Genomic DNA, 13,842 nt, shown 5'->3' with positions numbered 1-13,842 from the left:
TTGGCATGCAAGAGTCAAACAACAGCCATCATGGCTGTTTCAATTCAAGATGGCACCACTCTTGCCATGCAGTGGGCTATTTTCCCACAGCAAGCATAGACACAAAACTTCTTAGCAGTATTTTAGTGAATCAAATCCAATGATACATAAGAAGATAATAGGTCATGACCAAGTGGATTTCATCCCAGGAATGTAAAGTTGGCCTAACATTTGACAGATCAATCCATGTAACGCCCCATAGTAAGAACTAGAAAATAAAAATTAAATAATCTGAAGAGATATATAAAAAGTACCTGTGCCTCCCTTCACAGCTTCCCCTGTGTCCCACACACATGGGGAAAATATCAGGAAACAGGATCTAGAACAGCCTTAAGAATGACAAGAATCATTCCTCCGTGTAGACACCCAGATTGCTTCTGGGCTCGTGCTTCTGGACTGGCTCTCCCATCAGTGAGTGGACAGGGAGGGCTTCTTTTCTCCTTGACAGGCACATCCCAGGCCTGCTCTGTGTGATGGCCCCATCTGTTGCCTGGTCCATCAGTTTTATCCTCCATTTAAGGCTACTGGTTTCCTCAACTGAGCTGAGACAATAGAATTTCCAATCACTGCCCTCATTATGAGGCTTACACCTCCCCTTTCCCCCAACCACCACCATCAAACAGCTGCCTCCCACCCTCAATGGTGGTTAAGTGTTCATTTTAGGGCTCTGCGCTGGCAGGTGAAGAATGTTGTCTATTCAACCACACACCCTTGTCGATCCATTCAATCCATGCCATCCCAGATGGATTACAAAAGTGAGTTTATATTTTATTTTCTATGTATTCTGGCTAGTGCCAATAGCTTTTTGCTTCTACTCTCAAATCACTTATAATTTTTCACAGAATAATCTCCATATTCTACCATTTCCACAGCACCCTCTAGCCAAAGTTTATTGCTAACATGGCTCTTCAGTGAGAAAAGGGAGCCTGCTGGTAAGATTACCTGAAAAGGACTGCTGTGTTGCATCAATGGAAGCACTTTTTGACTTTTTACAGGTAATTCTTGGCTAAAATAAAATAAAATAAAGAAAAGGCATAGTACACTTGCTGCTTTCCCCTGCTTAGGCCTAATGCAGGCACTCCTGATCCCTAGCCATGTGTCTTTCCTCTGACTCACAGCTTCACAACCCTTCTCAGTGCCATACTCCAGGCAGGCACAGCCAGTCAGAGTGGACGTGAAACCCGTTTGCTGTTCCTGATCTTATCCACGGGCTCTGCAAACAGGTTTTGATTTTGCTTTTCTAGCTCTGAACGTTGCGCCTGTTCCAGAGTGATTCTAGGCATCAGCTTCCTACACAACAGCCTAAGCTGTCTACAATGCCCAAACCAAGCTGTGCCTCATTATCATGGAGCCTGCTTTGGCCGCACAGAGTCCCTGTTCAACAGAGGCAGGGTTGTGCACAGCTGTCGTGAGCAGGATCTGATTTGTTAAGGAGTTCAACTGGCCAGAAGCCCCAAGAGAAACTCTTTGGGAACAGTGGGTGCTGCTGACTGCTTGGACGTGTCATTGCTTCGGAGGTCTTTAGTCTTTTCTGTCAGTCTGAACACCCTCAAAGTGGGGAAGTGACCTCTGATCATTGGATACTTTCCTAAGACCAGTAGCAACAGTCTCCAGGTATTCCTCCCGTGGTTATTCTGACAGTGGTAGGCTTAAACCAGGTAGAGAGGTCTTGCGTTCTATCTGGCGGAGTGCGTGGCACAGAAACAGTTACAAAAACAAAAGGTTTTACCTTACTTTCCCACCCATCAGGAAGAGCACTGAGTTGTTTTCTTTTTTCTTTTTTTTAAAATATTTCCACTTGCAAATCTTCAGTCTTGGAAGCAGAGCAATCAATCATGTTGTCAACACAAACAGACCTCGTAAAATTCAAAGTTAAAGTCACTTCTGACAGTTTCCTAGCCTGTAAAATGAGGGGGTTAGATCAGATAATCTCTAAGGGTCTTTCCATCTTTCAAAGCATCTGACTTTATAGCTTTGGTCAACATATAAAACAAGGGCAAAAAGCAAAAAAANTTTTAGAAACACCTAGCCAGCATCTCATTACAACATTAAGCAGTTCCTGTATTAATTATCTATTGCTGCATAACAAATTGCCCTAAAACTTAGCACAGGTTCTGGAGAATCTACAGGCATTTCAAAAAGAGAGTTGACTTGAAATGTAGGAAGCCCAAATGAATTCTGAAATGGAGTGGAACAAGCGGAACGTGCTTTAAAATGTGTCGCCACCCACTACCTTCCGATTGGCTCTGGGGCCTTTCCAGCACTGGGTGGTATCTGACTGATAAATATCATTCTTCATTAATATAACCATGGTTTGTCACATTTGCCAAAGGCTGGAAGAAAATTGAGCCAAGAGCTGGAGGCCAGAAATTCCCCATGCCTGCCCTACACATCCAGGCTCTGAATTTTTACTTTTTCTGCTACACTGCAATGCAAGTAAGTTTAACTTTGCTTCTCTGTTCTCTGTCACCGAGAAATACCACGTCTCCATGGTGATAGGAATGCATTTGCCTTCATCAAACCTGCTAAAATCCTTTCTGAACAGGACATAGCAGGAGTTGCCTTTCCGATGGTAGGGGTTCAGAGTGTACAGCCCACAGCCACAGAGAAAAGTTGCTTGTTCCTGAAATGCAGACACACCTCCAATCCAGAGAGACAAGTCATCTCCTGGAGGAAGTGGTGGCTATAAAAATTCAAATGGAAAAGCCATAGGCAAGAAACACATTTTTTGAAAAGCTTGCCTTAAGTTTGGCACCGAGTTTGGGACCATTGCTTTGGCAATCAATGAAACTCAGATGGGAAGAGAGCCTCCGGGTTGGGTGAGGTGGCTCACGGAAAACAAGTGTGTGCAGGGCAGAGAGGAGAGGACCTCGGACAGAAGACGAGGGGTTAGGGGGTGCCGTTCTGGGTCTGTTCCTAACAGGCATGCTTTTCCTGTCTTTCCTGCCCTCATAAGCCTTCACTTAGCCATTGAGTCATCCATTCCTCACTTACTGACCTGCTCATTCATTCAGAAAGCGTTTATTCCACACCTACCATGTGCCAAATATTGTATTTGGCACCAGTTCACTCGGATGAATTGGGCATGGTCCCTGCCCACCAGGGCTCAGAGCCTGGGCTGGAGAGGTAGATGGCTCAACAGGCAAATGCAATTCAACGTAGTACATGCCTCTTTGGAGTAAGCACGGATGTGGTGGGAGCACAGCAGAGGGGCAGTGAAGCTCAGCTCAGGAAGGAGGCACAGTGGGCTTTTGAAAGGAGGGCCTGCCTTAATGCTGCTGAAGGATGTGGTGTTATTTTTTATTTTTTTACTTTTCTGTGAAAGACGGGATCTCATTGTGTTGCCCAGGCTGGAGTGTGATGACTCTTCACAGGTGTGATCATAGCTCACTGCAGCCTCAAACTCCTGGCTTCAAGTGATCCTTTTGTCTCTGCCCCACAAATGGCTGGAACTCTGGTGAGTGTAGTGCTATTTAATAGGCAAAGAGGGGGAGGGGGAAGAGTCAAAGGGCATTTTAGGTTCACGGACAGCATTCACAGTGACTCAGAGACAAGGAAGAACAAGTAGGGCTTGGAAGTCTATAAGTGGTAAGACAGCTCAGCTGATGAACTGACCCTACACACATCATGGGGGGCTTCACTGAAGCATTTCCTGGGCAGCTCCTGTGAAGAAATCAGCTTGCTTGAGTTGAATGCATGAAATGAGTTCATTTGGTTGATCATATTTAACTGCACATGGCTGGGTTAAATGAAACATTTCCTCCTTTGGAAGGAATGCAAAGATTTGGGGGTTTTGTTTGTCTGTTTTTGAGAAGGGTTTTTCTCTGTCACTAGGCGAGTGCAGTGGAGTGATCATAGCTCTCTGTAGCCTCCAACTTCTGGCTCAAGCCATACTCCTGCCTCAGCCTCCTGAGTAGCTGGGACTACAGGTATGTACTACCATGCCCAGCTAATTTTTTAATATTATTTTTTGTAGAGATGGGGTCTTGCTATGTTGTCCAGGCTGATCTCAAACTCCTGGCCTGAAGTGATCCTCCTGCTTGGGGATCTCAAAGAGCTTGGATCACAGGCATAAGCCACTGCACCTGGCCACACAAAGACTTTTGAACCAGGAAGTAACCTGGAGAAATTATGCAGCAGTGGACAAGTTGGGTGGCCCAGCGAGAAGACTGAAGAGACCTTCAAGAGAGTCGTAGCCATCAGAGTCAGAGGCATTTAAAATAGCACAAGCACAGTGGGAAGGGAAGCGGTGACTCTGTCAGGCACCGGGAGAAGCATGATAGACAGGTTACCCCATGCCATTCTCACAATAACCTACGGAAGTCGATGTTATTAAACCCACTTTACATTTGGAGTTTGTTGAAGCCACTTGCTCTGAAGCATTTTGAAAAGTTTGTCCTGGTTCTTGTGACTTGAGCAGAGACTGGTCTGCCCCGTCATACCACTGGGTTTCTCAGAAGGAAGATCCATGGCAGAGGAGTCGGTGTCTGATTAGAGGCAAGTGGCACAGGAGGGGTATGGGCCAGAACAGCTCCCGAGAGCTGGAAGATGTGACAAGTACTGATGACAGCATCAAGAGCAGGGAGGTCGGAAGTGGTTGTGGATTTTAGTAGATACATCCGCTCCTTCATTAATTCTGTTCATTCAATAGAAGGTTCTGCTGGAGACTCAGCAGCAGAAACAAACAAGCAAACAAAAAAGAGACAAGGATTTCTGCCCTCATGGAGTTTACATTCTAGTGGAGGAGGGGGGAGGAAATAAGCAAGACAGTCAGTTTCCTCTGTAATAGGTTAGCTGGAGATGAGTTCTAAGGTGAGAAATAAAGGAAAGAAGGGAATTTTCTTTTTTTAATGTCAAGATGGTTGCAGTTTCAGATGGAGTGACCAAGAAAGCGGCACTCACCTGAAGACCTGGAGCAAGTGAGGGAGTGAGCTGTGAAGACGTCTGGTGGGGAAAGCATTTTTGGAGGACAGAATCACATGTCCAAAGGCCTGGAGATGAGAGAACTAGCTTGGAGCCCATGTGGCTGGAGCAGTGCGTTAACAGGGCTTGCTTGGAAGAGAAGAGGTCAGAATTAACAAGGGGCTAGACCACTTGAGGCCTTGAAGGCCATTGTAAGGACTTGGGGTTCCCTCCTAGGTAGGAGTGGAAATCTTTCGAAAGCTTTGAGCAGAGATTGCCATCTGACTTTCATGTTAACAGTATCAGTCTGATGACCGCATTGAGAACCCATGGCCCGAGGGGGCAAGTGCAGAGAACGAAGGTCAAGCTGGCAGCCTGTGCAGTAAGCCAGGTGAGAAATGACGAGGGCTTGGACCACATGGGAACGGGGAGGTGGTGAGAAGTGGTCAGGTTCCGATGTATTTGGGGAGCGGAGCAGCAGGATCTGCTGGATTGGGGTGGGGTGTGAGAGAGAGAAGTCAAGGGTGGCTTCAAGGTTTTGGCCTGAGGACCTGGAAATGCTTTTCACTGAGAGGGAAATAAAGAAATAAGCTGGTTTGGGAGGAAAATGAGGACCTCAGATTTTATTCTGTTAAGCTTGGGGCAGAAATAGGGGAGCATGAAGAAAGAACAGTTCCACAGAGGCTAGCGGCAAGAGGAATGGATCAGATGCCACGGAACGGTCAGGGAGACGTGCGTGGAGGGAAGGTCATTGGACTTGGCAGGCAAAATGGTCATGAGCTCACAGAAGAGGCACATGGTGTACTTTGTGAATTTCTCCCCGATCCCATACTCTCCTTCATTAAGCACAGGGTTCTTTTGGCCAGTTTCTTCTTTCTATTCCACTCCCCAGATCTTTTCAGACTAGGACTGGCCTGTGCTCATCCACTCCTCCAATGCCAGCTTCAAAGCCTGTTGAATTTAATGGTCACTCCAGGGATCTCTTGGAAACCAGTGGGAGGGTGCCCTGTCCTTCATATGGTATTTTTATGTTCGTTTTTATGGGGCATTTATTTTTCCTGCTAAAAATATCTCATGCCTTTCTGGGGGGAGTGGAGTGGGGGAGGTGGAGCGGAAAAATTACTTCAGCATCTAGCTTACAAATCTGTTCAGTGGAGCTGGAGTCCTCACCTACTGTGGGTTGAGCACTGGTTTTCCATGCCCATTTCTGGTTGTGCTCACTAAGATATTCCAGCCCAGGCCCTTCCTGTTTCAGTGAAAGGAAAGCAGTGAGGTCCCACCCACCCGTCTTAGAAGCTCCCTCCGGATGGCCTGGCCAGTTTCCATTCCAGTAGATGGCATGAAACTGAGTTCATGAAGTACAGAAAGTCTGAACATCTGTTTCTATGGGGCTACATGATGTCATTTGTCCTGAAACACCCCCAGCCCCTCACACATAGGCAGTCCGGATTCTACACTTGGAGAAAAAAGAAAAAAAAAAAAAAAAAAAACAGAAGGGGAATTCCTACTGAGGTAATGATCTGGGTGTGGAGGGCCCCCCGGTCTAGCCTCTATGAATGGACTAATTGCACTGAGTAGACCCAAAGGGGTAACCACCTCCCCCCTCACTGCTTCCCTAACGCCATCCTTTGAAGAAAGAAAATAAACCGGGCAAAGTCATCACTGTGTAAAACGGGGCTGAGGATTAAGGTCTCCATGGGTCCAAGAGCAATCAAGTCACTACCACTGAGTAGATTCGAGGTTGACTTCAGGGTGGCTCAAGTCATAGATCACAGAATATTTAAACAACTGTCTAAAGAAAAGGTCACTGTGTTGACAGTTTGCTTCTGAAGGGCAAAAATAAGACAATAATGTCCCGACTGTAGAAGGAGGTGAGGGAGCAAGGAGAGAGGAGGGAGCAGAGTAGAGACGCCTTTAAATAACTCAGAGGGAAGGGCTCTTGTCTGAGCTTCACTGTGTGCAGCCTCCAGGGGGTCCCCTGAAGTACTTCTGGAGCAGCGTGACCTCCTCTGGATCTGGGAGCCAGGGGCTGGGGAGGCCATGCTGATCAATTCTGGCTTGGGGAAGGGTGAGAAAGGGACAATTTGTGTATAACATTTAGCACCCCAAATAATCGGGATGGCTTGAAAGCTCGAACTCATTGAAGGGCCAGGATACAAGGTGGTGGTAGAAGGGAGGGGTGGGATTGGGCATGTTTTGCCAGCTTGGAACACTAGAATCTTTATTTATTTATTTATTTATTTTTAGACACAGGGTCTTACTCTGTCACCCAGGCTGGAGTTTAGTGGTGCAATCATAGCTCACTGCAGCCTCGAGTTCCGAGGCTCCAGGGATCCTCCTGCCTCAGTCTCTTAAGTAACTAGGAATACAGGCATGCACCACCACACTTGGCTAATGGGAGCACTAGAATCTTGTTGGCAGTCAAACATGGGCTCCTCTTGGTGGAAAAAAATATATCCACCTCAATATTTAGAGGAAGGTTTTATCTTGGGACTTCAAGAACATAGCACAGGATTTGTTCATGCTTGAACCTATGCTTGTGAGAACTTTATAGTGTTACTGTATGGATAACATGAGTTTAATTGTATACACCTGTGCAGGAAACAGTCACCACAGCTGCCTGAGACTGTGCTCTTTAGAAAGGTCTGCTTGTAAACTTGGCCCTTGGCTGGCATCCAGGAACTTGGCCAGTGCATAATTCCCTACACTGATAAAAAAACTTTCCATCAATGATAAGGGTGGCTCACTGGACTTACACCATTTGTACAAATGAAAGAGTTTGTGCTGAACACCTGCCTTCTGTCTGAGAGCCTGGAGTCTTGTTACATGCTAGGCAGAGGGTGCCTATATGACAAAACTCCAATAAAAAATCTTAGGCACTGAGTCTCTAACGAGCTTCCCTGACAGACAGTACTTCACATGTGTAGTTAGAATTTGTTGCTAGAGGAATTAAGTGTGTCCTGTGTGAATTCACTGAGAGCAGACCCTTGGGAGCTTGCACCTGGCTTTCTCTGGACTTCTCCCCATGTGCCTATTCCCTTTGCCTATGAAATAATTGCTATGTATCCTTCTGCTGTAATCACTTTTAGCTGTGAGCATGGCTATATGTGGAATCCTGTGAGTCCTCCTAGCAAATCACTGAGCCTGGTGGTGGTCTTAGGGACCCTTGATACAACTAAATCACCCATACTCTAGGGCAGGGTTTTAAAATTAATGACCTGATTCCTGTTTACTAAAGAATTTGAAAAAAGGCTTTAACCAGCTGGGGTGAAAGGCGGGTGTGTTGCCTCCAGTCTGGATAGTTCTGTTGACCTTGTACTTGGTGCTTTTGTCCCATGCCCCATCTCATGAAGCAATTGCAGGACCCTCGCTCCTGGGTACACAACGTTCTCAGTCTCAACCTACCTATCATGGAAGCAGGGGCAGAGCAGAAACAAGCGAAAAGTGTTTGGATCTATCCGTGGTAGAGGCTGGGGACTCCACAGGTGTTTGCATTTCACCTCCTAAGCCAGGGGGAGGGTGATTGAACAGCTGGCTTATGCTACAGGTCAGGACTGACTCCTTTAGCAAGGCTTTCCCAAGTATGCCTTTCTGCTTGAGCTCTTTCTAGATTCCAAGCTGACCTAGTGCTACTTTGTTTCCACAGATACTTTCTTTAGATATGCTAATTAATCAATTAACTAATTAGCCTTTCTTTGGCCTGTGAGCCTCCACTTTGGTAAGGTCTGTAACCTGATGTGTTAACTGTGCTCTTCCGCAACTTAATGCAAGTCCTGGGGGCATTCCTTACTTGTGGGCCCTTCCCTAGGCTGCAATTACCACCTTGTATGCAGAATCGCTTTGAAGCACGGTATTCTTTCTGGACCATCCCATAGAGAAAAGCACGCTTTTAGCTTGTATGTGCTGTCCAGGGTCTTAGGAATCAACTTGCTATGTACCCAGCTCTGGATCCCAGACAGCCACTGTGATGTGAAGGCTTCCTGGCAGGGTGGGTCTATTTCTTCACCCTAACCCCTTTCTGCAGACAGAGCAGACATCAGTGGGGAGATGAGAAGAAGGCAGAGGAGTTGTGCTAGGAGGAGGATATTCTTGAAAATCTGAAAGATTTGATTATCTTATACAACTTTGACTTTTAGAGCTGGTTTTCTAAATTTCCCTCTCTACCTGCCTGTGTCTGTAGCCCTTATTAACTCATCTTTAGATGAAGGCAGACCATGGGTCTGACAGCCCCCATAGAAGGCCAAAGAGATATGAGACACCATAGTGGGAAGCTGAGGGGAGCGAGGCAGGAGTATCCAGGTGAGCACAGGAAGTGGCAAGGGTGGGAAAGAAAGAGTATCCATGGATGACGCAGCTACTGGGGGACAAGGAAAGGCGCAAGTATGTGACATTCCAAGGGCTTTTCAGAACCCCACTGATCACCCCACTGTGCAGTGGAGTTAGATCAAGGGACTTCTCATGCTTGTTGGCCCAGTGTGGGTCTTTGTGGGTTGTTATAGGTGGGTTGTTAAAAGCAGCTTCAGGTCCAAAGTGAGAAACTAGTCAACATACTCTCCTGCCTCTGTGTGATTAATAGGCAGAGTGTAAGACTCTTGAGTAATGACTATCCTTCCAACATTACAAGCTTAGCAGGAAAATCCCACAATTCCCACTGCAGGAAGTGCTAGATCACCAGGGGAATATACTAGAACTCCAGATTTCCAACACGGAAAGACTTCCCTCATTGTTAACTACAAAAGTCTTTTTATCAAATCAAATTCTTTGAAACAAATTCTTTGAAACATACCAAAATCTCTGGGATTAGGCAAAAGTAGTGTTAAGAGGAAAGTTTATAGCACTGAATGTCTACATCAAGAAAATAGAAAGATCTCAAATTAATGATCTAACATTGCATTATACAAAAAGAACTAAAAAAACAAAGAACAAGCTATCTCAAAACTAGCAGAAGAAAGGAAATAACTAAAATAGAACATAACTAAGCAAAATTGAGACCCCTCCCAAAACATACAAAGGATCCACAAAATGAAAAGTTAGTTTTTTGAAAGGATACACAAGACTGATAGCCCACCAGCTAGATTGAGAAAGAAAGAAAAGAAAGAAAAAGAAAGAAGGAAAGAGAGAGAAAGAAAAGAGAAGAAAGAAAGAGAGAAAGAGAGAAAAGGAAGGAAGGAAGGAAGGAAGGAAGGGAGGGAGGGAGGGAGGGAGGGAGGGGGGAAGGAAGATCCAAATGAGCACAATCAGAAATGACAAAGGTGACATTACAACTGGTCCCAAAGAAATAGTAAAGATCCTCAGAGACTATTGGGAATACCTCTATGCACACAAACTAGAAAACCTAGAGGAAATGGATAAATTCCTGGAAGCACATAACCTGCCAAGATTGAATCAGGAAAAAACTGAAACTCTGAACAGACGATTGGTGTGTTCTGAAATTGAATCAGTAATAAAAAACCTACCAACCTATAAAAGTCCTGGGCTAGTTGGATTCACAGCCGAATTCTACCAGAAATACAAAGAAGGTACCAATCCTACTGAAACTATCCCAAAAGATTGAGGAGGAAGGATTCTTCCCTAACTCATTCTAGGAAACCAGCATTATCCTGATAACAAAATCTGACACAGACACAATGAAAAAAACAAAAACAAAACAAAACAAAACAAAAACTACAGACCAATATCCCTGATGAACATAGACATGAAAATCCTCAATAAAATTCTAGAAAACCAAACCCAGCAGCACATCAAAAATTAATTCACCACAATCAGTAAGCTTTATTCCTGGGATACAAGGTTGGTTCCGCATACACAATCAATAAATGGATTCACCGTTGAAGCAGAATTAAAAACAAAAACCATGTGACCATTTCAATAGATGCAGAAAAAGCTTTAAACAAAATCCAACATCCCTTAATGACAAAAAGCCTCAATAAACTAGGAATTGAAGGAGCATACCTAAAAATAACAAGAGCCATTTATGACAAACCCACAGCCAACATCATACTGAATGTACAAAAGCTGGAAACATTCCCCTTGAGGAATGAAAAAAAAGACAAGGATGCCCATTTGCACCACTTCTATTCAACGTAGTGTTGGAAGTCCCAGCCAGAGCAATCCACCAAGAGAAAAAAATAAAAGGCATCCAAATAGAAATAGAGGAAGTCAAACTATCTTTCTTCACAGGCAATATACTTTTATACCTAGAAAACCCCATAGTCTAGTCTCCATGAGAAGACTTCTATTACTGATAACCAACTTCAGTAAACTTTCAGGATACAAAATCAATGTACAAATACCAGCAGCATTTCTCTACACCAATAACATTAAAACTGAGAGCCAAATCAAGAATATAATCCCATTTACAATAGCTACCACCTAAAATAAAATAACTAGAAATACATTTAACCAAGGAGGTGAAGGATGTCTACTTATTGGAATCACAAAACACTGCTGAAAGAAATCATTGACAAGACAAACAAATGAAAAAATATCCCATGCTCACGGATTAGAAGAATCAATATTGTTAAAATGGCCACACTGCCCAAAGCAAACTACAAATTCAATGCTATCTATATCAAATTACCAATGCCATTTTTTCACAGATTTAGAAAAAAGTATTTTAAATTCATATGGAATCAAAAAAGAGTCTGAAAGGTCAAACCATCCTAAACAAAAAGAACAAAGCTGGAGACATCACATTACCTGACTTCAGACTATACCACAAGGCTATGGTAGCCAAAACAGCATGGTACAGTATAAAAACAGACACATAGGCCAATAAAACAAAATGCAGAACACAGAAACAAAGCCATACACCTACAACAAAGTGATTTTTGACAGTTGACAAAAATAAACAATGGGGAAAGGGGAATAAGGAAATAGGAGAAAGGGAATAAGCAATAGGAAAAACTTCCTATTCAATAAATGGTGCTGGGATAGCTGGCTAGCCTTATGCAGAAGAATGAAACCAGACCCCTACCTATCACCATATACACAAATTAACTCAAGATGGATTAAAGATTTAAATGTAAGACCTCAAGCTTTGAAATCTTAGAAGAAAACCTAGGAAATACCCTTCCATAGACACTGGGGAGTCCAAAAGAAGGGAGAGAGAGAGGAGAGCAAGGGCTGAAAACCTTCCTATTAGGTACTATGTCCACTATCTGGGTGATGGGATCAATAAAAACCCAAACCCCAGCATCACACAATAGACCCTTGTAACAAACCTGCATGTGTACCTGCTGATTCGAAAATTTAAATTTAAATTTTAAAAAATCAGGCCGGGCGCGGTGGCTCAAGCCTGTAATCCCAGCACTTTGGGAGGCCGAGGCGGGTGAATCACGAGGTCAAGAGATCGAGACCATCCTGGTCAACATGGTGAAACCCCGTCTCTACTAAAAATACAAAAAAAAATTTAGCTGGGCATGGTGGCGCGTGCCTGTAATCCTAGCTACTCAGGAGGCTGAGGCAGGAGAATTGCCTGAACCCAGGAGGCGGAGGTTGCGGTGAGCCGAGATTGTGCCATTGCACTCCAGCCTGGGTAGCAAGAGTGAAACTCCGTCTCAAACAAACAAACAAACAAACAAACAAAATAAATAAATAAATTTTAAAACATCTTTTTATTCACAGTATTTGGGGGTTCAGGCCTCAGACTTCAGGAAGAAGCCTATGAGAGAACATGATGTGAAGGGGGTCCCTTTTTCTATCTGGGAGATCTGCTCTCCTGGGATTTTGCTGCCTATGAAGAGGTCATGTCATCACACAGACACTGAGTCAATGGACCCCTCCCAGTTCTCAGTGGTGAAGCATCCCATCAGGACAAGGTTCCTACCTTCAGACCTATTTTCTCAGGACAGTTCCAACACTGTCTGGGGAAGCTGTAATTCCTTCCTCGGTATAATGGTTTTCTGCACCATCTGTAAATATCTTTTAAGCAGATCTTCAACAAATGATTTTAGTTTCTCATAATTCCAGTCAATCCAACGTTTATTGAAGGCATGCACAGATGGAGGAGAATGTGTTCTCTGACCTCCTGTCCCAGCTTTTACTCTCCTGGGATTGGCTGAGAACCCCGAATCATTGCTTGGCAGGCAGCGCCAAACCTTCAGCTCCAGATGAGCCATTTAATAGGTGCTTAAGATGAATTTTTGGAAATTTTTAAGAGAAAAGCAATTTCCCTAAGCATCCAGGAATGTTTCTTGTGGCTGTTTTTCTATCCTCTGCATTTCTCCCTGCTGCAAGGGATGGCCTACCACAGCCTCGGCCCAGGGCATCTGCCACCTGTACACAGGGCCCTAGCCCTCTTTCCTATTCAAGGACTTGACATCTTTCTCTTGTATCATTGATTTTCTGTTTCTAGTGATTCATCCCTTTGGCATACCAACATGGGATAACATCCTATATTATGTTTAAAAATTAATTAGCAAAATCAATAAATCTCTCTTCAACTCCCAATTCCTTTTTCATCTGTTACTGTATTTTGTACCCTTCATAGCAAGCACTCAGATACCACTTTATTTATGAGAATAAAGTGTTCTCATCACATGGCTTTCATATTTCCTGCACTCACCTCCTAGAATGCTGTCTTCAGGATCCTTGCATCCTCACTTCTTTAGACTTCTGCTCCAGCACTTATTATTACCTGTGTTAGTCTTCTTTTGCGTTGCAGTAAAGAAATACCTAAGGCTGGGTAATTGATCAAGAAAAGAGGTTTAATTGGCTCTCGATTCTGCAGGCTGGACAGGAAGCATGGAGCTGGTATCTGCTCCTGGTGAGGGCCTCAGGAAGCTTCCAGTCATGGTGGAAGGCAAAGGGAGAGCAGGTGCATCACATGGTGAGATGTGGGGGAGAAGAGGGAGGTCCCAGACTCTTTTAAACAAGCAGGTCTTGCGTGAACTAACTGAA

The 13,842-nt window shown here is 44.3% G+C and overlaps 1 long non-coding RNA gene across 1 annotated transcript; it reads left to right on the top strand.

Annotated features, from left to right (window-relative positions):
• The first annotated feature begins 4,904 nt into the window (after positions 1–4,904).
• On the top strand, positions 4,905–13,479 carry LOC108317540. The gene is made up of 2 exons (XR_001830795.2): positions 4,905–5,332; positions 12,568–13,479. It is a non-coding gene; the product is annotated as an uncharacterized LOC108317540 (long non-coding RNA).
• Positions 13,480–13,842: the final 363 nt, after the last annotated feature.

This window comes from Cebus imitator, unplaced genomic scaffold (genome assembly GCF_001604975.1).
Source record: "Cebus imitator isolate Cc_AM_T3 unplaced genomic scaffold, Cebus_imitator-1.0 Scaffold203, whole genome shotgun sequence".
NCBI classification, from domain to species: domain Eukaryota; kingdom Metazoa; phylum Chordata; class Mammalia; order Primates; family Cebidae; genus Cebus; species Cebus imitator.
Note: the sequence above shows the minus strand (reverse complement) of the source record. Positions and strands in the feature narration are given on the sequence as shown.